The sequence below is a fragment of the Ovis aries genome, chromosome 19, assembly GCF_016772045.2.
Source record: "Ovis aries strain OAR_USU_Benz2616 breed Rambouillet chromosome 19, ARS-UI_Ramb_v3.0, whole genome shotgun sequence".
In the NCBI taxonomy this organism is placed as follows: Eukaryota; Metazoa; Chordata; class Mammalia; order Artiodactyla; family Bovidae; genus Ovis; species Ovis aries.
Window position 1 is genome coordinate 54527161 of NC_056072.1, and position 25218 is coordinate 54552378.

Below are 25218 nucleotides of genomic sequence, written 5' to 3' on the forward strand. Positions count from 1 at the left end.
CAGGCAAGAATACTGCCCTGGGTTGCCATGCCCTCCTCCAGGGGATCTTCCTGAACCAGGGATCGAACCCACATCTCTTACATTTCCTGCATTAGCAGGTGGGTTCTTTACCACTAGGGCCACCTGGGAAGCCCGTCTGGTGCATAGTAAGGGTTCAATATGTGGGAATCATAATAATTATTATTGTTCATGTAATATTTATGTTATTAAAACAAGTACATAACTCCTGTTTCTCCTTAAAGCAAATTCCATCCTCTCCCTCCTCAGCCTCTTCTTGTCTCTCTGTCCCTCCCTGCCAGGAAAGGCCGAGCTCTGATGGCTGGAAGGTAGAGGGACAGAGGCAAGCCTGCACAGGTGGCCCAGATTGGCTGAGGAACCAGGAACCCCCTGAGCATGACCCTGGATCTGACCCCAACATGCAGGGAAACTTTGGTGGAAGTTGGGGTCCCAATCCTCCCCTCCCTAAGGAGCCTCTTGGGGAACAAAGGAGTCAGCCCCCAAAGCTGCCTCCTGATCCCCTCAGGGGTCCCCCTGGCCAAGGACCCAAGTGCAGCAGGGGAGCTGTGGGCTTCTGGACAGACACTGCGGAAAGCACAGGGAGGAGGCAGCCTTAGCAGCACGCTGATGGCCCAGCACCTTGTCTCGGGGGATGTCAGCTTCCCCTGTGCGGTGACCCCAAATCTGTGCCCAGAAGCAGCGAGGTCAGCAAGAGGCAGGTCTCAGATGCTTCAGGGGGGCCTCTCGCAAGGGGAAACCAAGCTCTAGGCAGGATGGACTGAGAGGCGGCAAAGACCAATGAGATGGTGAGGGAAGCAGGAAGGACGGGGACTGGAGGTTCGGAGGCCAGGGCTGGACCTGTCTTGCCCTCTGACTTGCTGTGCGACTGCCAGCAAGTCCCTTTCCCTCTCTGAATTTCACTTTCCTCACAACATCGTTCTCAACAACAATAACAGTAACCACAGCGATGGTGCTGCTGCTGCTGCTGGTGGCTCCCACTTTTTGTATGAAGTATAGGATATGCCTTTTATGTGTGAGGCATGATTTCAGTCCTCACAGATACCCCCATGAAGTATATCCACTACAATCATCTCCACTTCACATATTGAAAAATGAGGGCCAGAGGGTCAAGAACTTGTCTACAGTTTCTAGCTGAAAGGTCTGCAGACACAGGATTCAATCCATGGCCTGTCTGGCTTGGAGTCCGGGGCCATCACCTAGATCATCTCCTCTACAGTTGCGCCTGTGAAATGGGCAAGTAGCCTCCAGGTCTCTTCATTTTCCTTCCAGTGCTGACCCTGTGGGCTCTGAAGGTGTGCCCTATGCTCGGGGAGTACTGAGGGGCAGGCAGCAGAGATGCTCAGCGCTATGGGGCTGCATCTGCCGTCTTGCTTGATCTTCACAAGAGCCTTATGAAATCGGTCCTGCTATCACACCCCCATTTTACAGGGTGGGAAACTGAGGCACTGGTAAACGTGCAGTCTCACAGGGACCTGGATTTGAACCTGGGCTATCTCTCACACTCTCGCTTGAGTCAGCTGTTCTCTGCAGGAAGGGTGCCCAGAGAGCTGAGTGAGGCCAGAGACCGACCCCTCAGGGCTCCTCATCAACTTCCAAACGGCGTGCCTGCCCTCCAGCCTCCCTCCGGGCCCAGGACTCACAAGCTCGAGGTCCCTCCTCCACACTGAGTCGCCTCCATCTCAGCAGCCCCCTGGCCCTGGAGACCCAGACTCTCGAGGGGCCCAGGCAGTGCAGGACTGTGGGCAGTGCTGGTGAACAACCCACCCACACCTGAGCTGGAGATGGTGGAGAATCCCCAAGGGTCCCCCCCTGCATACCGGGACACAAACCCCTACCCTGACCTCTTGGCTTCAGCATGGATGGCCCCCGCTGCAGAAGTCTCCAGCCTGTGGTTACACCCTGTGAGGTGGCCAGTCCAGCTGCCAGCAGGGCTGAGACCTGCCTTTCTGGTCTCGGAACCAGCGAGGAGCAGGCCAGGATGAGGAGGGGCGGGGGAGCACGGCCGGCCTCCCCAGCGCCTGCTCTTGCTGAAACAGCGCCTCTGCCAAGAGCAGTGCGGGTGGTGGGCGCTCCTCTGTGGCCCCGGCTTCCGCCTGGGCCGCCGTTCGCTTGAGGCTTCTGATCCTATCAGCAGCGCGCTGGCTCCAGGCCTGTTACCTGGAAGTCCTTTTGTTCTGAGGACTCCAGGTACGACCGGCTGGTGTCGAGTAGCCCTGGGATTGTGCGGAAAGGGTGGCCACCATCTGTGCATCTGGCCAGACCCTGGGCACAGAGGCTGCCAATGAAGCAGCCGCGTGAGTGTGAGCGCTGGGGAGAGGCCAGGTAGTGGGGAGGGCCTGGACCAAACAGCCCAGATCTTGCCTCCCCCGAGAAGCCTTTCTCGATTAAAGGGAAAAAAAGATGACAGAGCCCCTCGCTCATCCTGTCTCATGTCCCCACGATACTCCTTGCTTGTCCCCTTATAATGTGCCCGATTCCTTTCCGCCTGTTGACAGAGAGCAGGAAGAAAACACGTGTGTTTCCTGATGGGCAGAGAGACAGACTTTCACCAGCGTCTCCGGAGAAGGAGCACTTCCACTCGAGCGCCTACCCAGCTCCCGTCACTGTCCCCTTCTCGTGCTGACAGTCTCCTTTATTTTAAACATTTCAGGTGTAAGGCTCTTGCCCTTGACTCTGGTTTCCTCTTTTTATGTGAATTGATATTTTGCTGATCGCAACGGCTCCTATTTGACAAATAGTAGAACGTCTGTGTGGCAAACATGTTATTTAGTCAACCCAGCGACTTCCTTTGCTTCCCAGGCATTTGCTTTTTAAAACACAGGTTAGGTCGCACAGGTCCTAGACGAGCACTTCCCTGGCGCAGGGACCGCCGTGCTGGCAGTGCCCACGGCTGGCTCCTGGGTGGTGGTGTGAGTGTGCTTCCCTCTGCTGCCCCTTCGCTAAGGAGCCCTGGACTGCTGCCCATGTCTGGTCCTTGAAGCTTATTTTCCTGTTTTGTCTCTTGGCTTCAGCGCTGCACACTTCTAACAGCAAACTCCTCCCCTGCAATGTAAGAACTCACTGCGCTCACAGCCTCCTGGCACTTCCTCTATTCCACAAGGGCTCAGCGCCCACTGTGGGTCAGGGACTAGGGGTACACAGACACACAGACGTGGGCTCTGCTCAGGGAGGGGATTCCCTGGTGGCTCAGTGGTAAAGAATCTGCCTGCAATTCAGGAGACCTGGGTTCGATCCCTGGGTCGAGAAGATCCCCTGAAGAAGGCAGTGGCAATCCACTCCAGTATTCTTGCCTGGGATCTCTCATGGACAGAGGAGCCTGGTGGGTTACAGTCCAAGGGGTCGCAGAGAGTCAGACACGACTGCATGACTAAGTATGCAGGCGCATACAGGGAGCGAGGAGCATGAAGACTCTGACGTGATCCGTGTGCTCAGAGAGGCTGGATCACTCCCTCTGGGTCACACAGCCAGCAGGGAATAAGGCATGAAAGTCAGACCTGTTTGACTCTCAGGCCCAAGCAGGCTCTTTCCACTGCCCCCCACTCTTGGAGACTTTAGAGTCTAGTGAGAGAGCTCTAACTGAACAACCAAATAAAACCCAACAGGATGCCCTCTACCATAGGAGAGGCACATCTGAAGGGCTGCGGAGAACGAGAAGGAGAGTGACTGATCTCCGTGGGGGATGGTTCCAGGAGAGGTGAAAAGTGAGCAGGGCCTTCCATTCTCAAGCTTAAGAAACCACATAACTTGTGTGGCTAAGACTGTGTTAAGTAAGAGCCACGATGTCCTGAGTGAGGAGTCCTGGGTTTATTTATGCGTAAAATGCCTGAGAACGAGCTGCATGAACGGGGGGGTCATCTCTGCTCTTGGCCACAGGACAGGTGGTGAGGTCCCTGTCCCTGGAGGTAATCAGCAAGACATTTTGAAAAGGTGCCAGTCACAGGGTGGGATTGTGGAGGAGTTCTTTGGCTCCTTCTAGTAATAAGATGTTACGAGTTTTATTATTCTTTCCTAGTGAAGGAAGGCGGGTCCCTTTTTAGTTCTCCCACTGACCCTGGGGAAGGGCGCCCTGAACCCCAGGCACCCAAGGCTGAGAGCGGGCAACTGTTCCCACTGGGGCCACCGGGACCAGAGACCCACTGGGCAGCTGGTGACACTCCACACCCTGAAACGTCCTCTCCCACCCAATTCGTTCAACAGTCTCAACATGGAGGGCTTTTTACTCCCATTTTAAAGACATGAAACTGAGGAGGCAGAAATCTAAACACCTTGCTAAGACTGCATGACTGGGACCTGAAGCCACCAGTGGGGGAACCGTGCAGCCTGGCAGTTCTCACCGTGCCCGCCTCCCCAGACAGAGCCTGTGCTGAGCAGCCTCGGGGTGTGGAGTGCACGGCCCCAACCTCTTTGCTCCATCCCTGGCATTCCAGACTCTCGGACTGCCTGGCCAGGGGAAGACAAGTCACGGACTAGGAGAAAATACTTGCAATCATATGGATAACAAAGGATATATTCATACACAATATATACTATAAAGAGGTGGCTTACAAAGTAAAGAATCTGTCTGCAATGCAGGAGACCCAGGTTCAATCTCTGGGTCAGGAAGATCCCTAGAGAAAGGAATGGCTATCCACTCCAGCACTCTGGCCCGGGGAATTCCATGAACAGAGGAGCCTGGCGGGCTACAGTCTATGGAGGTCACAAAGAGTCTGACTCGACTCAGAGACTAATGCTTCCACTTTTCAGATAACAAAGGAGGCGTTCATAGAAAACATATACTATAAAGAACTCCATAAGACAATTCTGGCGTTTAGTTGCTAAGTCATTTCTAACTCTTTGCGACCCCATGGACTGTGGCCTGTTAGGCTCCTCTGTCCATGGGGTTTTCCAGGCAAGAATACTGGAGTGGGTTGCCACTTCCTTCTCCAGGGGATCTTCCTGACCCAGGGATCGAACCCACATCTCCTGCATTGCAGGTGGATTCTTCACCACTGAGCCACCTGGGAAGTCCAACCAATAAGACAAACAACCTCACAACAAAAGAGAGGCAAAAGACTTATAGAAACATGTTGAGTACTGTTCCAGCCCCTCCACATGTTTTCACATATCACGCGGCACTTCTGCACACACTGTCCCCTGATGCCAGCACTGCCCCTCAGGCAGGAACTGCCATCCACCTCTGTAGAAGGGCTGCCTTGCTTTGTAAACTAGTGTTAAGTTTCTATGGCCTAAGACATTGCCGTGCTGTGGAAAGTCTGCCAGTTGGATTTATTTATAGAGAAGGATGCCTGTAGTTTTTACTTAAAAGAAGTTCCCCTGGGACTGTTTTTCGGGTTGTTTCTGAGCAGACTTGGGCTAGACATTTCTCATGGATGTGATCTGACTTGATGAACCCCTCCCTCTTGGTTCACTTCTCTCTGGATGCTCTTGTCAGCAGAGAGGGTGGTGGGATATCTCCACAATGATGTCAAGGAGCTGAGCCTGCCCACGTTGGCTTGTCTCTGCTTCTGCAGGTGGGTCAGGCTCTGGGAGGCCCTCTGCTTTGGCCACTGAAGAGCCAGCGGGCTCTGGGGGAGACAGTCCAGCCCTTTGTGATTTCCCACAGCTCCCGGAGTGCCTGCCCCACTCCCCAACATGGCTGGGACTCTGGCCCAGCCAAGGCTTGGCCCCAGACTTGGGAATGCAGATGGAGCCAGGTTAGATTGTAGGTGGTTGACATCCCCCCAGCTTACACTGCATTTTGCGAAAAGCCTGGACTCTGGAGCTAGAACTCCTGGGTTCAAATCTTGGCTAGGGAAAGCTCTGTGCTTCAGTGTCCTCTTCTATAAGATGGGGATAAAGGTCGTGCCTGCCTTATAGGCTGTTGTGAAGACTAAATGACCAGATTTTTTTTTTTGTTTTTAATGAGGATAACTTTAAAAGTCTTTACTGAATTTGTTACAACCTTCCTTGTTTCTGTTTTATGCTTTGGTTTTTTGACCTCAAGGTATGTGTGATCTTAGCTCCCCAACGAGGGATCAAGCTCCCACCTTCTGAACTGGAAGGCGAGGTCTTAACCACTGGACCACTAGGGAAGTCCCCAGTTAGCATTTGTTAAAGCATTTAGAATAGGGCCTGGCATGTAGCCAGCACTGTATTAAGCAATTGCTCTCATCACTGTTAGCATTGCTACTGTTATCATTTCCCTCAGCCACCGTGGATGGAGGGCCATATATATGGAGTCAGATGGACGGGGTTCAAATCCCAGCTTTGCCATTAACTCGCTGAGTGACCCTGGGCATTTCACCTAACTGCTCTGTGCCTTGGTCCCCTCCCTCTTCTGTGAAATGGAGATAATGAACATACATATATAACAGGCTGGTGGTGAGGATAAGAGGCTCAGACCAGTGCCTGGCTCACAGCAAGTGCCTAGTGAATCCTAGGCACCATTATTCTCATCGATATCTGAGTTACCGTGACTTCTGCCAGGCCAGGCCAGGCGCTGCACGGCTGCCCTGGGAGGAACTCACCATCACCTTGGACAGATCCACCAGCACTTGGGGCCCCCTCAGCCCCTCCTTGGATTCTCTCTGCCCACCCCCAGCACTCCAGACCTAGAACTCTGACCCAGCCCTTCCCAGCATGCTGCCACTCCCCAGTCCTCTCCTAGCTGCAGAGGGGTGTTTTCCTAACACTCATCAGATTGCTAGAACCCTCCAACAGCTTAGCCGCTGCATGCAGACTGCAATTTAAACTCCTCTTGGGGGTCCTCTAGGCCTGGCCCCAAGGGCCCTGCTGACGAGGTATCCCCCTGCCTGCATAGCCTACTTGGGGGCCTCACTCACCCCTCCCCAGCCCACTGTCTTCCTCATGCTTCCTTAGCTCCATCAGGGCCACTTGCCCCTTGCCCCCACCCTCATCTGCTCAGAACGCTCTCCCCAAACCTGTCCCTCTCACCAACCCTGTGCCTTGCCCCAGACCTCTGCATGGCTGGCTGCTTCCACCATAGGGACCTCTGGCCAGAAGTCCCCTCCTTAGGGGCTGCCCAGCACTCCCACCCTGCTGCTCTGCTTTGCTTTATTCAGAGCTAGTCATGTCCAGAAGCCATCTTTTGTATTTATTTGGTCAGCTGTATGAGGAGCGGGTCTCGTGCGTTTCATTCTCAAGGGTACCCCAAGGTGGATCAGAGCGTAACAGAGGGTGCACATAGAAGATGCTCAATAAACACTCATAAACAGATAAAGAGGTAGTTGAGCAAGCCCTGCCCCCAAGCATCCTTTGTTGTTGATGATGGGTCACTCAGTTGTCTCCAGCTCTGCAACCCCATGGACTGCAGCACGCCAGGCTTCCCTGTCCTTCACCATCTCCCAGAATTTGCTCAAACTCACGTCCACTGAGTCAGTGACGCCATCCAACCATCTCATCCTCTGTCGTTCCATTCTCCTCTTGCCCTCAGTCTTTCCTAGGTCTTTATCCCACATCAGGGTCTTTTCCAATGAAGAGCTCATGCATCTTTGGTATTATGTAATAAAAGAGGTTGAGCCCCAATGGTGAAAACACTAAATCTTTGCCAACCTTGTGAGCCTTGGAAGCTTTTCAACCCGTCTCGGGAAGAGGAGGAGGGGTGGGTGTCACCTCCTGTTCCTGTGGATGGCTCATAGATGGCTCTCCTCAACCTCCTTCTGCACCCACGCCTGTCAAAAGCTGCTGGGTTTAAACACCCATGTTTCTGTTCCACATTATTGATTGTTTAATATTCAAGAGATGGCATTAAATAAATATGTGCACGATTATGTAATGTGTTTGGAAACAATCTGGTTGGTCCCAAAGTGCTTGGGCAAGAAACAGAACTTCAGCGAGGCGAGAGATCTGGGTGATCTCCAAGGGTTGAGGACAGAGGCACGTGGCCCAGCTGCCTGTCTACTCCTTCCCCTGTTTGGGTCTGGACTCACTCATCTTCCTTGGTGCAGGCAGGGTGGGGTAAGTAGGAAGTGAGCTTGGAATCTCTGAGTTGCACCCTGGATCTCCCAACTCCTGGCTGGTAGTTACTTCTCTCTGGGTCTCAGTCTTCTCACCTGTGAAAGGGGCTGATGACACCTTCTGAGGTCAGAGAAGATGCTGACTTGAGCTCTGGCTCAGAGGCTGTTTTACTTTCGGAAAGTAAGTTGGGTCTGATGCTTGAAGATGAGCAGCGTGACCTCTGGTCCCTGACAGGTGTGGGTCTCGGGGAGTAGGCATGGACTTTGAGGTCCACACGTATATGATGCAAGGCGGATCAAGCAAGGCATTAACAGAGGCCCAAAGAAAGGGATTTGGGAAAGCAGAAGATGTGGTTAATCCCACAGAGCTGCCATAGGGGCTGGCTCTGGAAGGCCGGATGGCATTGTGGCCCTGGAGAGACAGCTGCCCATACAACTAACATGCCCTAGACAACCAGGCATCTATTTGCTCAACTGAGCACCTACCATCTTCCAGCTACTCTGCTAAGCACTTCACATGGATTATCTCTGCTTGACCTCGACAAGAAAGAAATGCTGCTGCCACCCGATTTCACTGAGGAGGGAGGGACCCGAGACTCGGTTCCCTATGTGCAGGGATCCTGCCTTCCTTCCATGAGGCCTTCTCACTCTGCTCTCCATTCAAATGCAAAGACGTGAGGGGGAATTTCCCACACCTGCACCGTGGTGCATCAATAATTCACGCGTCCCCACCAGAGTGGCAGAGGGAAGGCGGCTGCTGTCAACCACTGCTTTCCTGCTCAGCGGACCCTCCGTCAGCACCCCTGCACCAGTGCTGTCCTCCCAGGCCTCCCCAACCTCCAGCTCCCGCAAAACCCCAGTCTCCAACTCACCCCTCCACGTCTTCTGGTTAAATGAAAGGCGTCAGGGTTTGGAAAATGGGGCCCATGTCTTGCCGCCTCTGGGGACTGGGTGATGAAGTTCAGCTCTGGAAAAGGGGAGAAGGCATCGGTTAGGGCCAGGTGACCCTATGGGGACTCAAGTCAGGAAGGAGTGGGAAGGGAAGTGATGGCGCATGTCCCTATGTGCCGGCACTGGGCTAGCGCCAGGGTCAGGGGGGTGGAGATGGGAGAGAAGCGGGAGGACTCCGCCCCGCCTTCTCCATCAGGACTCCCCTGGGTGGACTTCACCCACTCCCAGGTCCCATCTCAGGGGAACCAGTCTACCCGCCAGGAGAGTGTTAGGGTGAGGTCTCCCTGTCCTCTGATGGCTGCTGTGGCCTGCGAGGGCAGAGGAAGTGAGGCAGAGTGGTCACAGGCCTGTGCTCAGAAGAAGGACAGAGGCGCTGGGGTTGGTGGCTGGACTTTCCCAAGCCTCTGTTTCCCCATCTGCAGGACACAGATAATAATAACTATTTTTCTGTGCATTCATGGGCGATGTGTGTGAGCAGTTTATCGCATGTGTAGTGTTATGTAAGCACAGTCACAATCAAGATACAGAACTGTTCTGTCACCATAAGCTTCCTTGGGCCGCCCCATTGAAGCCACCCCCACCCACCTGCATCCCTTGTTGTTCAGTTGCTGAGTCGTCTCCAACGTTTTGCGACCCCATGGACTGCAGTCCTGGAGTTTGCTCAAAGTCAAGGCCACTGAGTAGGTGATACTGCCTGACCATCTCATCCTCTGTCATCCACTTCTCCTTTGCCTTCAGTCTTTTCCAGCATCAGGGTCTTTGCCAATGAACTGGCTCCTAACACTAGGTGGTCAGAGTGTTGGAGCTTCAGCTCCGGCACTGAGCCCCCAGGGAAGCGCCCTGCACCCTCAACTCCTGGCAGTCATGAATCTCTGTAATATTGCTTCTTCAAAGATGTCTATAAATGATATCATGCCATATGTGACCTTCTGGGATGCTTTTTTCATGCAGCACAGTTCTGTGGAGATTCAGCAGGTCGTTGTATGTATAGGCAGTTCAGTGCTTTCTAGGTGAGTACCACCCATGATGTGGGGGGACCACGGGTAGCTGAACCAACCATTAAAGGGCATCTGGGTTCCTTCCAGGTTTTGATTAATATGAGTAAAGCTGCTATAAACCTTTGTGTACAGAGTTTTTGTGTGAACATAAGTTTACATTTATTTGGCATGAATGCTCAGTAGGACAATTATTGGGTCATACGGTAGTCCTATATTTAGGTGTTTTTTGTTTGTTTGTTTTAAAGAGACTTCCAAACTCTTTTCTAGGGTGGTTGTACCATTTTACATTCCCATCTACATTGTATGAGTGATCCAGTTTCTCTGCATTCTCATCAGCAGTTGGTGTGATCACTTTTTATTTTAGCTGTTCTGATAGGTGTGCAATAATATCTCACTGTGGTTTTAATTTGCCTTTCTTTGATGGCTAATGATGTTGAACATCTTTTCGTGTGCTTGTTTTCATCTGTATATTCTCTTCATAGAAATGTCTCTCTACGACTTTTATCCATTTTCTAATTGGATTTTTTTAATGGTTGAATTTGGAGAGGATTTTTATACTTATTAGATGTTAGTACTTTGTTAGATTTTGTGGTTTGCAAATATTTTTCTCCCAGTCTGTAGCTTTTCATCATCTTCTTAACAAGTTTTTTTTTTTTTTTTTGCAGATCATGAACTTTTAATTTTCTGAAGTCCCAATTATCTTTTTTTTTTCTTTTATAGATCATGCTTTGGTGTCAAGTTTAATAATTATTTAGTCCTAGATCCTAGAGACTTTCCTCTTACATTTTTCTCCTAAAAGTTTTATAGTTTTACATTTTATATTTAAGACCATGATCCATTCTGAGTTACTTTTGTATAAGGTGAGAGACTTAGATAGGATTTTTCCTTCTTTTTTTTTTTGCCTGCTGCTGCTGCTAAGTCACTTCAGTCATGTCCAACCTTGATGTCCAAATATTTCAACATCACTTCTTGAAAAAGTTATCCTCTTTCTTCTATTGAATTGCTTTTGTATCTTTGTCAAAAATCAGTTGGGCTTATTTGCACATGTCTATTTCTCAATCTTTTATTCCCTCCATTGACCTACATGTCATCTCTCTGTTGATACCATAAAGTCTTGATTTCTATAAATCTTGAAATCAGGTAGACTGACTCTTCTTATTCTTCTTTTTCAAAATTTTTTCAGCTATTCCAGCTCCTCTGCTGTTCCATATAAGTTTTAGAGTAATCTTTTCTACATCTATAAAAATTTTGTTCGGATCTTAGTAGGAATTGCAGAGACTAACATGTTTACTGTGGTGAGGCTTCCAATCCACGAACACATGTCACTCCATTTATCTATATCTTCTTTGGTTTCTTTCATCAGATTAAAAAATATATATTTCTCAGCATACAAATCTTGTATGTTTTGTTAAATTTACACCTAATTATCTCACTTCTGAGTTACTGTAAATGGCATTGCATTTTTAATTATGGTACACCCATGTTCCCTGTTAGTATACAGAAATACAATAGATTTTTGTATGTTTACCTAGTACCCTGTGACCTTCCTGAAATCACTCATTAGCTCCAGGAGGTTTTTCTTGTTTTCCCTTTGATATATTCTTTGGGATTTTTCATGCAGACAATGAAGTTATCTACAAATGGGGACAATTCATTTCTTCCTGTCCAACTTGTATTCCTTTTCTTGTCTTGTCTTACTGCATTGGCTAAAATTTACAGCACTATTTGAATATAAGTGGTGACAGCTGACATTCTTGCCTTATTCTGTTTTAGGAGAAGTCACTCAGTCTTTAACCATTAAGATAATATTAGCTTAGTTTTTTCCAGATGTTCTTTATCACGTCGAGCAAAATCCCTTCTATTCCTATGTTTCTGAGCATTATACCACGAGTGGCTGTTGAATGTTATCAAATGCTTTTCCTGCATTAGTAGATATAATGCATGATTTTTCTTTAGATCATTAGCCTGGTAGACTATGTTAATTGATTATTTATTTTTGAAAGAAATACTTTTATCTTACATACTTTTATTAAGATACTTAAAATCCATGTGTTAAATTTTAGGAATAGTCAACAAGTGACAACTGATTGATAAACTGGTACAAAGTAACATGTCACTGATCTTTGCTGCAACCCAAGAACAAGTTCATTTGTACGAAGTAAGCAAACATAATTCAGAAAATTCCTTTGGGAAATTATTTAACGTGAAACTTTGGCTCTGAGTTTAATACATAGGAAGGTGGAGAAGGTGAAAGATGCTCAGTGATGCCATCCAACCATCTCATCCTCTGTCATCCCCTTCTCCTCCTCCTTTCAATCTTTCCCAGCATCAGGGTCTTTTCCAATGAGTCAGTTCTTCACATCAGGTGGCCAAAGTAGTGGAGTCTTAGCCTCAACATCATTCCTTCCAATGAACACCCAGGACTGATCTCCTTTAGGATGGACTGGTTGGACTTCCTTGCAGTCCAAGGGACTCTCAAGAGTCTTCTCCAACACCACAGTTCAAAAGCATCAATTCTTTGGCGCTCAGATTTCTTTGCAGTCCAACTCTCACATCCATACATGACCACTATAAAAACCATAGCCTTGACTAGACAGACCTTTGTTGGCAAAGTAATGTCTCTGCTTTTGAATATGCTATCTAGGTTAGTCATAACTTTCCTTCCAAGGAGTAAGCATCTTTTAATTTCATGGCTGCAATTGCCATCTGCAGTGATTTTGGAGCCCAGAAAACTAAAGTCAACCACTGTTTCCCCATCTATCTGCCATGAAATGATGGGACCAGATACCATGATCTTAGTTTTCTGAATGTTGAGCTGTAAGCCAACTTTTTCACTCTCCTCTTTCACTTTCATCAAGAGGCTCTTTAGTTCTTCTTCACTTTCTGCCATAAGGGTGGTGTCATCTGCATATCTGAGGCTATTGATATCGCCTAGCAATCCTGATTCCAGCCTGTGCTTCTTTCAGCCCAGCGTTTCTCATGATGTACTCTGGATAGAAGTTAAAGAAGCAGGGTGACAATATACAGACTTGTACTCCTTTTCCTATTTGGAACCAGTCTGTTGTTCCATGTCCAGTTCTAACTGTTGCTTCCTAACCTGCATATAGGTGTCTCGAGAGGCAGGTCAGGTGGTCTGGTATTTCCATCTCTTTCAGAATTTTCCACAGTTTATTGTGATCCACACAGTCAAAGGCTTTGGCATAGTCAATCAAGCAGAAATAGATGTTTTTCTGGAACTCTCTTGCTTTTTCCATGATCCAACGGATGCTGGCAATTTGATCTCTGGTTCCTCTGCCTTTTCTAAAACCAGCTTGAACATCAGGGAGTTCATGGTTCATGTATTGCTGAAGCCTGGCTTGGAGAATTTTAAGCATTACTTTACTAGCATGTGAGATGAGTGCAATTGTGCGGTAGTTTGAGCATTCTTTGGCATTGTCTTTCTTTGGGATTGGAATGAAAACTGACCTTTTCCAGTCCTGTGGCCACTGCTGAGTTTTCCAAATTTGCTGGCATATTGAGTGCAGCACTTTCACAGCGTCATCTTTCAGGATTTGAAATAGCTCAACTGGAATTCCATCACCTCCACTAGCTTTGTTCATAGTGATGCTTCCTAAGGCCCACTTGACTTCACATTCCAGGATCGTCTGGCTCTAGGTCAGTGACCACACCATCGTGATTATCTTGGTCATGAAGGTCTTTTTTGTACAGTTCTTCTGTGTATTCTTGCCACCTCTTCTTAATATCTTCTGCTTCTGTTAGGTCCCTACCATTTCTGTCCTTTACTGAGCCCATCTTTGCATGAAATGTTCCCTTGGTATCTCTAATTTTCTTGAAGAGATCTCTAGTCTTTCCCATTCTGTTGTTTTCCTCTATTTCTTTGCATTAATCGCTGAGGAAGGCTTTCTTATCTCTTCTTGCTATTCTTTGGAACTCTCCATTCAAATGGGTATATCTTTCCTTTTCTCCTTTGCTTTTCACTTCCCTTCTTTTCACAGCTATTTGTAAGGCCTCCTCAGACAGCCATTTTGCTTTTTTGCATTTCTTTTTATTGGGGATGGTCTTGATCCCTGTCGCCTGTACAATGTCACGAACCTCCATCCATAGTTCATCAGCCACTCTCTCTATCAGATCTAGTCCCTTAAATCTGTTTCTCACTTCCACTGTATAGTCATAAGGGATTTGCTTTAGGTCATACGTGAATGGTCTAGTGGTTTTCCCCACTTTCTTCAATTTCAGTCTGAATTTGGCAATAAGGAGTTCATGATCTGAGCCACAGTCAGCTCCCGGTCTTGTTTTTGCTGACTGTATAGAGCTTCTCCATCTTTGGCTGCAAAGAATATAATCAATCTGATTTCAGTGTTGACCATCTGGTGATGTCCATGTGTAGAGTCTTCTCTTGTATTGTTGGAAGAGGGTGTTTGCTATGACCAGTGCATTTTCTTGGCAAAACTCTGTTAGTCTTTGCCCTGCTTCATTCCACATTCCAAGGCCAAATTTGCCTGTTACTCCATGTGTTTCTTGACTTCCTACTTTGCATTCCAGTCCCCTATAATGAAGAGGACATCTTTTTTGGGTGTTCGTTCTAGAAGGTCTTGTAGGTCTTCATAGAACCGTTCAACTTCAGCTTCTTCAGGTTACTGGTTGGGGCACAGACTTGGATTACTGTGATATTGAATGGTTTGCCTTGGAAACAAACAGAGTTCATTCTGTCGTTTTTGAGATTGCATCCAAGTACTGCCTTTCAGACTCTTTGGTTGACTATGATGGCTACTCCATTTCTTCTAAGGGATTCCTGCCCACAGTAGTAGATATAATGGTCATCTGAGTTAAATTCACCCATTCCAGTCCATCTTAGTTCGCTGATTCCTAGAATGTCGATGTTCACTCTTGTCATCTGTTTGAGCACTTCCAATTTGCCTTGATTCATGGACATAACATTCCAGGTTCCTTTGCAATATTGCTCTTTACAGCATCGAATCTTGCTTCTATCACCAGTCCTATTCACAACTGGGTATTGTTTTTGCTTTGGCTCCATCCTTTCATTCTTTCTGGAGTTATTTCTCCACTGATCTCCAGTAGCATATTGGGCACCTACTGACCTGGGGAGTTCATCTTTCAGTGTCCTATCTTTTTGTCTTTTCATACTGTTCATGGGGTTCTCAAGACAAGAATACTGAAGTGGTTTGCCATTCCCTTCTCCAGTGGACCACATTCTGTCAGACCTCTCCACCATGACCTGTCCGTCTTGGGTGGCCCCACACGGCATGGCTTAGTTTCACTGAGTTAGACAAGCCTGTGGTCCATGTGATCAGATTGGCTAGTTGTCCGTGACTGTAGTTTCAGTCTGTCTGCCCCCTGATCCCCTCTCTCAGTGCCTACCATCTTACCTGAGTTTCTCTAACCTTGGACGTGGGGTCTCTCTTCACGGCTGCTCGAGCAAAGCGCAGCCGTGAAGAGGAAAGCCATTACATAATCATTAACACATATCAGATATACTTAATACTAGCAAAGTAGATTCAGTTACTGTTTGCAATTTAAATTCTAAACACAGAGGTGTAGCTGGGAGTTAATTGATTTATAAATGTTGAGCCAACTTTGCATTCCTGGAATAAACCCTCCTTGGTCATGATGCATAATTGCTTTTACATATATCACCGAATTTTATTTGCTAAAGTTTCTTTAACGATTTTCACATCTACATTGATGAGGAATGTTGGACCCTAGTCTTTTGTGTGTGTATGTGTTGCATTTTATTTGTCTGGTTTTGATATCGGGGTCATTCTAGCTTCAGAAAATGAATTGAAAGTGTTCCTTCCTCTGCTACTTACTGGAAGACACTGTGTAGAATTGGTGTTAATTTTTAAAGCATTTGGTAAAATTCTCCAGTGAAACTATCTGATCTGAGGTTTTCTTTTTAGGATATTTAAAATTTAAAAATTCAAATTCCACAATAATTATAGTGCTACTCAAATTATCTGTTTCATATTGGGTAAACTGTAGTAGTTTTCATTTTTTGAGAAATTGGTTCCTCTCATTTAGGTTGTCAAGTCCTGTGCATAGAGTTATTCACAGTATTCCCTTACCCTCCAATTGTATATCTCCAAAGTCTATAGTGATGTCACGTTTCATTTTCAATTTTGGTAATTTCTCTCTTTCCCTCTCTTTTTCGCCCATTAAGTCTTGCTAAAGTTTTGCCAATGTTATTGATATTTTCAAAGATACAAGTCTTCCGTTTCACTGATTTTTCTCTATTCATTTTCTGTTTTCAATTTTATTGATTTCTGCTCTTATCTCTATTATTTGCTTCCTCCTTCTTGATTTGGGTTTATTTGGCTTTTCCTTTTCTAGCTTGTCAAGATGGGAACTTAAATAATTGATTTGAGGCTTTTCTCTTTGCTGACTATTCATCTAGTACTATAAATTTCCCTCTCAGCACCACTTAGGTATGTCACAGACATTTTGACATGTGATATTTCAATTTTATTTTTTCTTAACTCTGGCTGCACAGCATGTGGGATCTTAGTTTCCCAACCGGGAATCAAACCTGTGCCCCCTGCACTGGAGGCACTGGATGGCCAGGAAAGTCTCCTGCAATATTTTTATTTTAATTCAGTTCAAAATAGTTTAAAAATTTCAAGTTATACTTTATCATTGACTCATGGATTATTTAGATGTGCATTATTTCATTTCCAAGTAGTTGGGAGATTTTTATGTTCTGTTTCTGTTACTGATTTCTAGCTTGGTTTTATTGAAGTTGGAGAACGCATCTTTTTGATATAAATTCTAATTTTGCTGAGGTTTGTTTCATGTCCCAGCATATGGTCTATATGGTGTATGTTCTGTGGACACTGAGAATAATGAGTTCTATAAATGTTGATTTGATCCTGTTGGTTGATGATGTTGTTGAGTTCTATATCCTTACTCTGATATTCTGTCTAATTGCTCTGTCCATTATTGAGAGAGAGGTATTGACGTCTCCAGCTATAACTGCGGTCAGTGTCATCAGTTTTTTTTCTTCATATATTTTATAGCTCCATTGTTTAGTGCATATATATTTAGAATTGCTATATCTTCTTGGTGGGTGGACTTTTTATCATTCTATAATATTCCTTCCCAACTCTAGTAATTTTCTTTGCTCTGAGATCTACAGTATCTGATTTTTATATAGTTACTCCTACTTTCATTTGATTAATGTTGGTATGATATGTATTTTGTTTATTCTTTTACTTTCAACCTGCCTCTGTGTGTGTGTGTGTCCATATGGGTGCTCAGTGGTGCATGACTCTTTGAGACCCCATAGACTGCAGCCTGCCAGAACCCTCTGTCCATGGAGTTTTCCAGGCAAGAATACTGGAGCAGGATTCCATTTCCTACTGTAGAGCATCTTCCTGACCCAGGGATCAAACACACGTCTCTTGCATCTCTTGCATCGGCAGGCAGATTCTTTACCACTAGCACCACTTAGGAAACTCCCCTCAACCTGTCTGTATCATTATATTTGAAGTGAGTTTTTTATAGAGAGTATATAGTCAGGTCATGATTTTCAAACCACTTTGTCAATATCTGTCTTTTAATTGGTGTACTTAAACTGTTGACATTTCGTATCATTATTGATGTGTTAAGTTTAGGTATACAGTTTTAAGTTTTGCTTCTTATTTGTTCTTTCTGCCATGAAATTAAAAGATGCTTACTCCTTGGAAGAAAAGTTATGACCAACCTAGATAGTATATTCAAAAGCAGAGACATTACTTTGCGGACTAAGGTCCGTCTAGTCAAGGCTATGGTTTTTCCTGTGGTCATGTATGGATGTGAGAGTTGGACTGTGAAGAAGGCTGAGCGCCGAAAAATTGATGCGTTTGAACTGTGGTGTTGGAGAAGACTCCTGAGGGTCCCTTGGACTGCAAGGAGATCCAACCAGTCCATTCTGAAGGAGATCAACCCTGGGATTTCTTTGGAAGGAATGATGCTAAAGCTGAAGCTCCAGTACTTTGGACACCTCATGCGAAGAGTTGATTCCATTGGAAAAGACTCTGATGCTGGGAGGGATTGGGGGCAGGAGGAGAAGGGGATGATCCAGGATGAGATGGCTGGATGGCATCACGGACTTGATGGATGTGAGTCTGAGTGAACTCTGGGAGATGGTGATGGACAGGGAGGCCTGCCGTGCTGCAATTTATGGGGTCGCAAAGAGTCAGACATGACTGAGCGACTGAACTGAACTGTTCTTTCTGCTAAGTCACTTCAGTCGTGTCTGACTCTGTGCTACCTCATAGACGGCAGCCCACCAGGCTTCTCCGTCCATGGGATTTTTCCAGGCGAGAGTACTAGAGTGGGGTGCCATTGCCTTCTCCGTTTGTTCTTTCTGCATACACTTAAAACCACATCAGAAAGTGTGACAATTTTTGTTTTAGTCATCAAATATAATTTAGAAAAGTTGAGAAGGGGAAGAAAGGGCCAGTTGCATTTACCCACATTTTTGCTTATCATATTCTTTTTTCTTTCCTGATACTCAAAGTTTCACTTTTTATTGTTTCCTTTCTGTTTGGAAACCTTCTGTTAGCATTCTTTTAGGGTGGGTCTTCTGGCAAGAAATTCTGTTTTTCTTAATTCTGAGAATGTCTTGGTTTCCCCTATATTCTTGAAGAATATTTCCCCTGGATATCAGGTTCTGAATTGACAGTTCTTTCCTTTCAGCATTTGGCAACTGGCTTGTCACTTCCTTCTGGCCCCCGTGGCTTCTGATGAGAAAGTCACTGTCATTTGAATTGTTTCCCCCTTACAGAGGAGGTGTCATTCTTCTCTCACTGCTTGTAAGATCAGAAGTTTAACTATTTTGCATCTTGGTGTGGATTTTACTGAATTTATTCTGTTTCAGGTTTTGCTCAGCTTCACAAACCTGTGGATTCATGTTATTTGCCAAATCTGGGACGTTTTCAGCCACTGTTTCTTCAAGTATTTTTTTTTTTCTTTTTTCGGTTCCATTTCCTCTCTTGTTTGCTTCCAGTAGTCGAATGACACAAACATTAGATCTTTTGTTATAGCCTCACAAGTCTCCGAGGCTGTGTTTTTCATTTCTCTTGTGTCTATTTTCTCTCGGTTATTCAGATTAGGTAATACAGATTATTTCTATCACCCTATATTCCCATTCAGGGATTCTCTCCTCTGTCCCCTCCAGCCGTCAATTAAGCATATCCACTGATTTTTTTTCTTTTAAATTTCAGTGTTCATATTTTTCAGTTCTAAAATTTCCCTTCAGTTCTTCTCTATCTTTATTTTTCTTTGCTGATACACTGTATTTTTTGTTTTCATTTGTTTCAAGTGTGTTCCTAGTTGTTCCTTGGAGCATTTTTATGATGACTGCTTTAAAATCTTTGTCAGTTAATTCCAACATCTCTGTCATATTGGTGTTGCCTTCTATTGATTGTCTTTTTTTTTTTTTTCATTCAGTTTGAGATCTTCCTCATTCTTGTTATAAGTGAATTTCTATTGATATATGGGCATTTGGGGCATTATTATTCTATTGATACTTGGGCATCCAGACTCTGGATCTCACTTAAACTTTGTGTTTTAGCTGGCTTCCTCTGACACTACTCCAGCTGAGAAAGGGGAGTGGTTGGGAAATCAAGCTCCCCATCAGGCCCCCACTGATACCTGCATGGCTGAAAGGGGTAGGTCTGCCTTCTTACAGCTCCTAGTGTGGTCTCTCCACGAGCACGACAGGGGCTGGGGTGAGGTCTTGTTACCACGCAGTGCGGAATGAAAGTCCTGGGTCCCTACCTGGCCTTCTCTGACACCACCCCCATGGAGCACTTGAGATGCTTCATTGCAGTCTGGTGAAGGGGGAAGTCTAATCTCCCCACTGGATCTTTGCTGGTGTGGGTGGAGCCTCAGTGTTTTCCGTGGTGTTTGGTTAGAGCAGAGCAGTTTTGTTGGTAAGTATCTGTTCTGCCGGGGCTTTCCAGGTGGCACTAGTGGTAAAAGAACCTGCCTACCAATGCAAGAGACTTAAGAGACACGAGTTCAATCCCTGGGTCTGGAAGATCCCCTGGAGGGTGGCACGGGAACCCACTCCAGTATTCTTGCCTGAAAATCCCACTGAGAGAGGAGCCTGGAGGGCTACAGTCCACAGGGTAACCGAGGGGATGGAGCTGAAGTGACTTGCACACGTGCACACGTGCACATCCGTTCTGCCAGGCTGCCCTGTTCCTGCCTTTTTAGCTAAAGAAACCAGGTTTCTGTCAGGGCACTTTTGTTTGTTTCTTTGTGTTTTGCCTGCCCATTAGCATTTCATCATTTCTAGCTTCTTCAGCTCCAACTCTGGGCTGTATAAGGCAAAAAGAAACTCCTCGTTCACCAGGACCTCATCACTATGCTGTTTCTTGGGTCCCCAGGTCCCAAGAAGCAGGTTTGCCTTCTCTCTATCTTTCAGAGTTTTCTTGTGTTTACTTTATATAAATGTCTAGGGTTCTCAGTTGTGCCTAGGGACAAGTACCTCTATTCTACTCTCCAAGAAGCAGGAGCCTACCTGAGCCCTCTTAACAAATGCTTTTAGCTCTCTGGAGTTTTCCAGGACCAACTCTATCTTCTTAACATAGCTAAACAGATCAGATATTTTAAGATGCTCGTTATTTCCCATGGACTCCCAGCTTTCTACCTGACCCAAGTGAACGCCTACCTGTCCAGTCAGGGCAAGAAGAACTCTAGGCTTTTAGGAGGCCTTTTCTTTCAAAGCTGTAGGTGGCAATGGGTGACTTGGAGCAGAGCCCCAAAGATGGTTATTAAAACTAGAAATCCAGTTGGGTAATCTGTTTCAGGGTCTCCAGGTCCCACCTTGTGAGGTCTTTTCAGGGGAATGCAGGAATCTGGGCAGTGTCAGTAATCAAAAACGACTTAAGCCAGCGTGTTAAAGTTCATAACTTTCTCTCATTCCCCACCATGGCTGGCTCCTCCTCCAGGACTGTGTATTACCTTTTACAAGAGGCTCTCAAGTCTGCACCTTCTCTACCCAGCTCTGGGAGGCAGCAAGCACCCACCACCACCCTTGATGTCCTAAGTGCCTGGCTTTCAGACGTCAGGGACCTACCCAAGACCATAGTTCCATACTGACAGAGCCAGGCTCATACCCAGGTCTTGTGACTCTGACACCAAGGTCATTTTCCAGGCCCCAAATCTTCTCTGTATTTTTTTTATCTAAGTCAGAATGGGTCTCAAAGTACGGTCCATGTGCCCAAGGGTTCCCCCCACCAAGATTCTTACAGGGGGTGCTAAGAGATCAAAACCATCTTCCGAGTAACACTTAGATCTTATTTACCACCTTCACTGGGTTGATATTTGCACTTCTGGTGCAAAGGCAGGAGTGAGTAAAACTGCTGGTGCCCTAGCAGGAATCCAGGCAGGGGCACCAAACTGTACAGGTTATCACTGTATTCCTCCTCACCACATGGGGGCAGTAAAAAATGCCAGCTTCATCCTGGAACATCCGAGATGAAGTGGTAAAAATGACTAACTTTATTAACTCTTGCAAGAACACGGAAAGGGAAGTATTTGCTTAAGCCCTTACATTGTAACCCAGGTATGACGTCTGTTGGAGGAGAGGCTCTCGTGTGAGCATTCGCGTTATGAGCTGAAATCGCCTATTTTCACCAAATGCCTTTTTTTTTTTTTTTTTTTTTTTTACATAAAAAGAACAAGCAACAGACACATGATGGTTATTCAGACTTGGGTATTTGGCAGACATTTTCTCAAAAGCAAACAAAGTGAGCCTATCACTTCGAGGAAAACAACTGGCAATGTATGTTGCCAATGATAAAATGTGAGCTTCCAAAGTGAAAATTAGAATTGTGAAAGGCTTATGTGTGCCATCATGAACTTGACAGCTCCCTGCTACCAAGAGACATTTCTGATGAGGTCAGCGGGAAGACAAAAAATGTTCCTTTTGATATTGGATAATGAAATGCACAAACATTTGGAAGGTCTGCATAACTCATTGAGCCAATATTTCCTAAATGACCAATGCAGGAGTGAAAAGACACGCATGAGTAAAACACCATGCATGAGTTACCAAACCACGCATGAGTAGAAAAGAATTAATCAAAGAGAAAGAAAAATGGATTAGAATGTATAATACGAAAAGTTCGTTGACATTGCTTCAGATTCTTCATTGCAACTGATTTTTAAGATTCTGAGTTGGATTGTGCCCCTCCTAGAGTTCATATTTTGCAGTCTTTACCTCCCAGTACCTCAGAATATTACTGTATTTGGTGAAAGGGCCCTTTAAAGAGGGATTAAGTTAAAATGTTAATGCTTAATGTTTAAGCATTAAGTAATGGTCAAAATTCTGCAAGCCAGGCTTCAGCAATACATGAATCGTGAACTTCCAGATGTTCAAGCTGGAGGAAAAGGCAGAGGAACCAGAGATCAAATTGCCAAGATCTGCTGGATCATGGAAAAAGCAACAGAGTTCCAGAAAAACATCTATTTTTGCTTTATTGACTATGCCAAAGCCTTTGACTGTGTGGATCACAATAAACTGTGGAAAATTCTGAAAGAGATGGGAATACCAGACCACCTGACCTGCCTGTTAAGAAACCTACATGCAGGTCAGGAAGCAACAGTTAGAACTGGACATGGAACAACAGACTGGCTCCAAACAAGAAAAGGAGTATGTCAAGGCTGTATATTGTCACCCTGCTTATTTAACTTCTATACAGAGTACATCATGAGAAACGCTGGGCTGGAGGAAGCACAAGCTGGAATCAAGATTGCCGGGAGAAATATCAATCACCTCAGATATGCAGATGACACCACCCTTATGGCAGAAAGTGAAGAGGAACTAAAAAGCCTCTTGATGAAAGTGAAAGAGGGGAGTGAAAAAGTTGGCTTAAAGCTCAACATTCAGAAAATGAAGATCATGGCATCTGGTCATCATTTCATGGCAGATAGATGCAGAAACAGTGGAAAGTGTTAGACTTTATATTTTGGGGGCTCCAAAATCACTGCAGATGGCAATTGCAGCCATGAAATTTAAAGACGCTTACTCCTTGGAAGAAAATTATGATCAACCTAGAATATGCAATGTCTCTGAATATTCAAAAGCAGAGACATTACTTTGCCAACAAAAATCTGTCTAGTCAAGGCTATGGTTTTTCTGGTAGTCATGTATGGATGTGAGAGTTGGACTGTGAAGAAAGCTGAGTGCTGAAGAATTGGTGCTTTTGAACTGTGGTGTTGGAGAAGACTCTTGGGAGTCCCTTGGACTGCAAGAAGATCCAACCAGTCCATCCTAAAGGAGATCAGTCCTGGGTGTTCTTTGGAAGGACTGATGCTGAAGCTGAAACTGCAATACTTTGGCCACCTCATGCGAAGAGTTGACTCATTGGAAAAGACTCTGATGCTGGGAGGGATTGGGGGCAGGAAGAGAAGGGGACGACAGAGGATGAGACAGCTGGAAGGCATCACTGACATGATGGACATGAGTTTGAGTGAACTCCGGGAGTTGGTGATGGACAGGGAGGCCTGGCGTGCTGCGATTCATGGGGTCGCAAAGAGTCGGACATGATTGAGCGACTGAACTGAACTGAACTGAAGTTAAAATGTTAAGTTTCCCTTAGACTGCAAGGAGATCAAACCAGTCAATCCTAAAGGAAAGAATCCTGAATATTCATTGGAAGGACTGTTGCTGAAGCTCTAATACTTTGGCCACCTAATGTGAAGAGCTGCTTCACTGGAAAAGACCATGTTCCTGGGAAAGACTGAAGGCAGGAGGAGAAGGGGACGACAGAGGATGAGATGGTGGTTAGATAGCATCACTGACTCAATCGACATGAATTTGAGAAAACTCCAGATGTGGAGGACAGAGGAGCTTGGCTTGCTACAGTCCATGAAGTTGCAAACAGTTGGACATGATTCAGCGGCTGAACAACACAAGTTAAAATGAAGACAATAAATGGGCCCTAATCCAATCTGATTAGTGTCCGTATAAGAAGAGGGAATTTGGACATGCAGAGAGACACCAGGGCTATCCAAGCAGAGGAAGGACCCTGTGGGGATATAGCAAGAAGACAGCCATCTGCAAGCCAAGAAGAGAGGCCAGCATGCCTTGATCTTGGACTTTTAGCAGCCATAACTATGAGAAAACACTTTTCTGTTGTTGAAGTCCTTCAGTGTGTGGTGTTTGGTTATGGCGGCTCTGTAACTGAGCAAGATCCTGCGGGGCCTTCTTGGGGACAGACACCCCTACCATGTTCCCCCACCCTTACTTATCAAAAAGCTTTAGTTTCTTAGGCCTTCACCAAGTTCCAAGGAACAAATTCAATCAGAGAAGTAAGAAAAGGCAGCCACAAAGGAAAACAGTCAAGCAAGACAATATAATAGTTCAGCTATAATACCAAGTCCAAGACCTTTAATTCCTCTTCAAGGGGCCTAGGTGATATCCTGAGCCATACCCTTGGGCTGTTTTGCAGACACTAAAATTTTCTCCAGGTAGAAGAAGCTAACTGCTTGTTGACCATCAGTACCCAGACCCCAGGCCACTTGGAACCAGAAGGATGATGGTTACCTCCTGAAAAACCACCGTATTATCTATCTCACCACTGTCTAATCAGAAGAATGTCCATGAGCAGATCTACTTACAACCCTCACCCTTAATAAAGACTCTCATAACCCTTTGCCAAAAGCCATCGAGGAGTTCAGAGCTTTTGAACAGGAGCTACCCATTCTCCTTTATTTTCATCACTACACTGGGGGCCTTGCAGGGCTTCCCTGGTGGCTCAGAGGTTAAAGCGTCTGCCTGCAATGAGGGAGACCTGGGTTCAGTCCCTGGGTTGGGAAGATCCCCTGGAGGAGGAAATGGCAACCCACTCCAGTATTCTTGCCTGGAGAATCCCATGGACGGAGGAGCCTGGTGGGCTACAGTCCACGGGGTCGCAAAGGGTCGGACATGACTGAGCGACTTCACTTTCCCTTTCACTTTCACTTTGGGTGTCTTGCAATAAAAGCTATACTTGCTTGTATGCAACCAGTGTCCATAGACTGGCTTAGTAACTGTGTGCGGATGAGTGGGGCTGAGTTAGGTTGGATACCAGCCGTAAGTAACATGACATCACTTGTTGAGTTTGGGTGTAGTATCAAAAGAGAAGATCTACAGTTATCTGAACAGCTATTAGAATCCTCCTCTCTTTCCCACAACATATCTCTGTGAGGCTGGAATTCCTTCATAGCAACCAAAACATCCTATGGCAACAGACTGAATGCATACGCAGATGAAAATCCAGCTGTCTTCAATTAAGTCATTAAAG

General features: G+C 45.9%; 1 protein-coding gene across 7 annotated transcripts in view; it reads right to left on the bottom strand.

The window, feature by feature from the left end:
• The window catches only part of ATP2B2 (ATPase plasma membrane Ca2+ transporting 2), a 375986-nt gene that overhangs the window by 197250 nt on the left and 153518 nt on the right, over window positions 1-25218 (bottom strand). For all 7 annotated transcript variants that reach the window (XM_042236653.2, XM_042236651.2, XM_042236650.2 and 4 more), the window contains exon 3: window positions 8846-8940. The gene's annotated coding sequence lies outside the window, so the exon portion shown is untranslated. The remainder of the gene's footprint in view (window positions 1-8845; window positions 8941-25218) is intronic.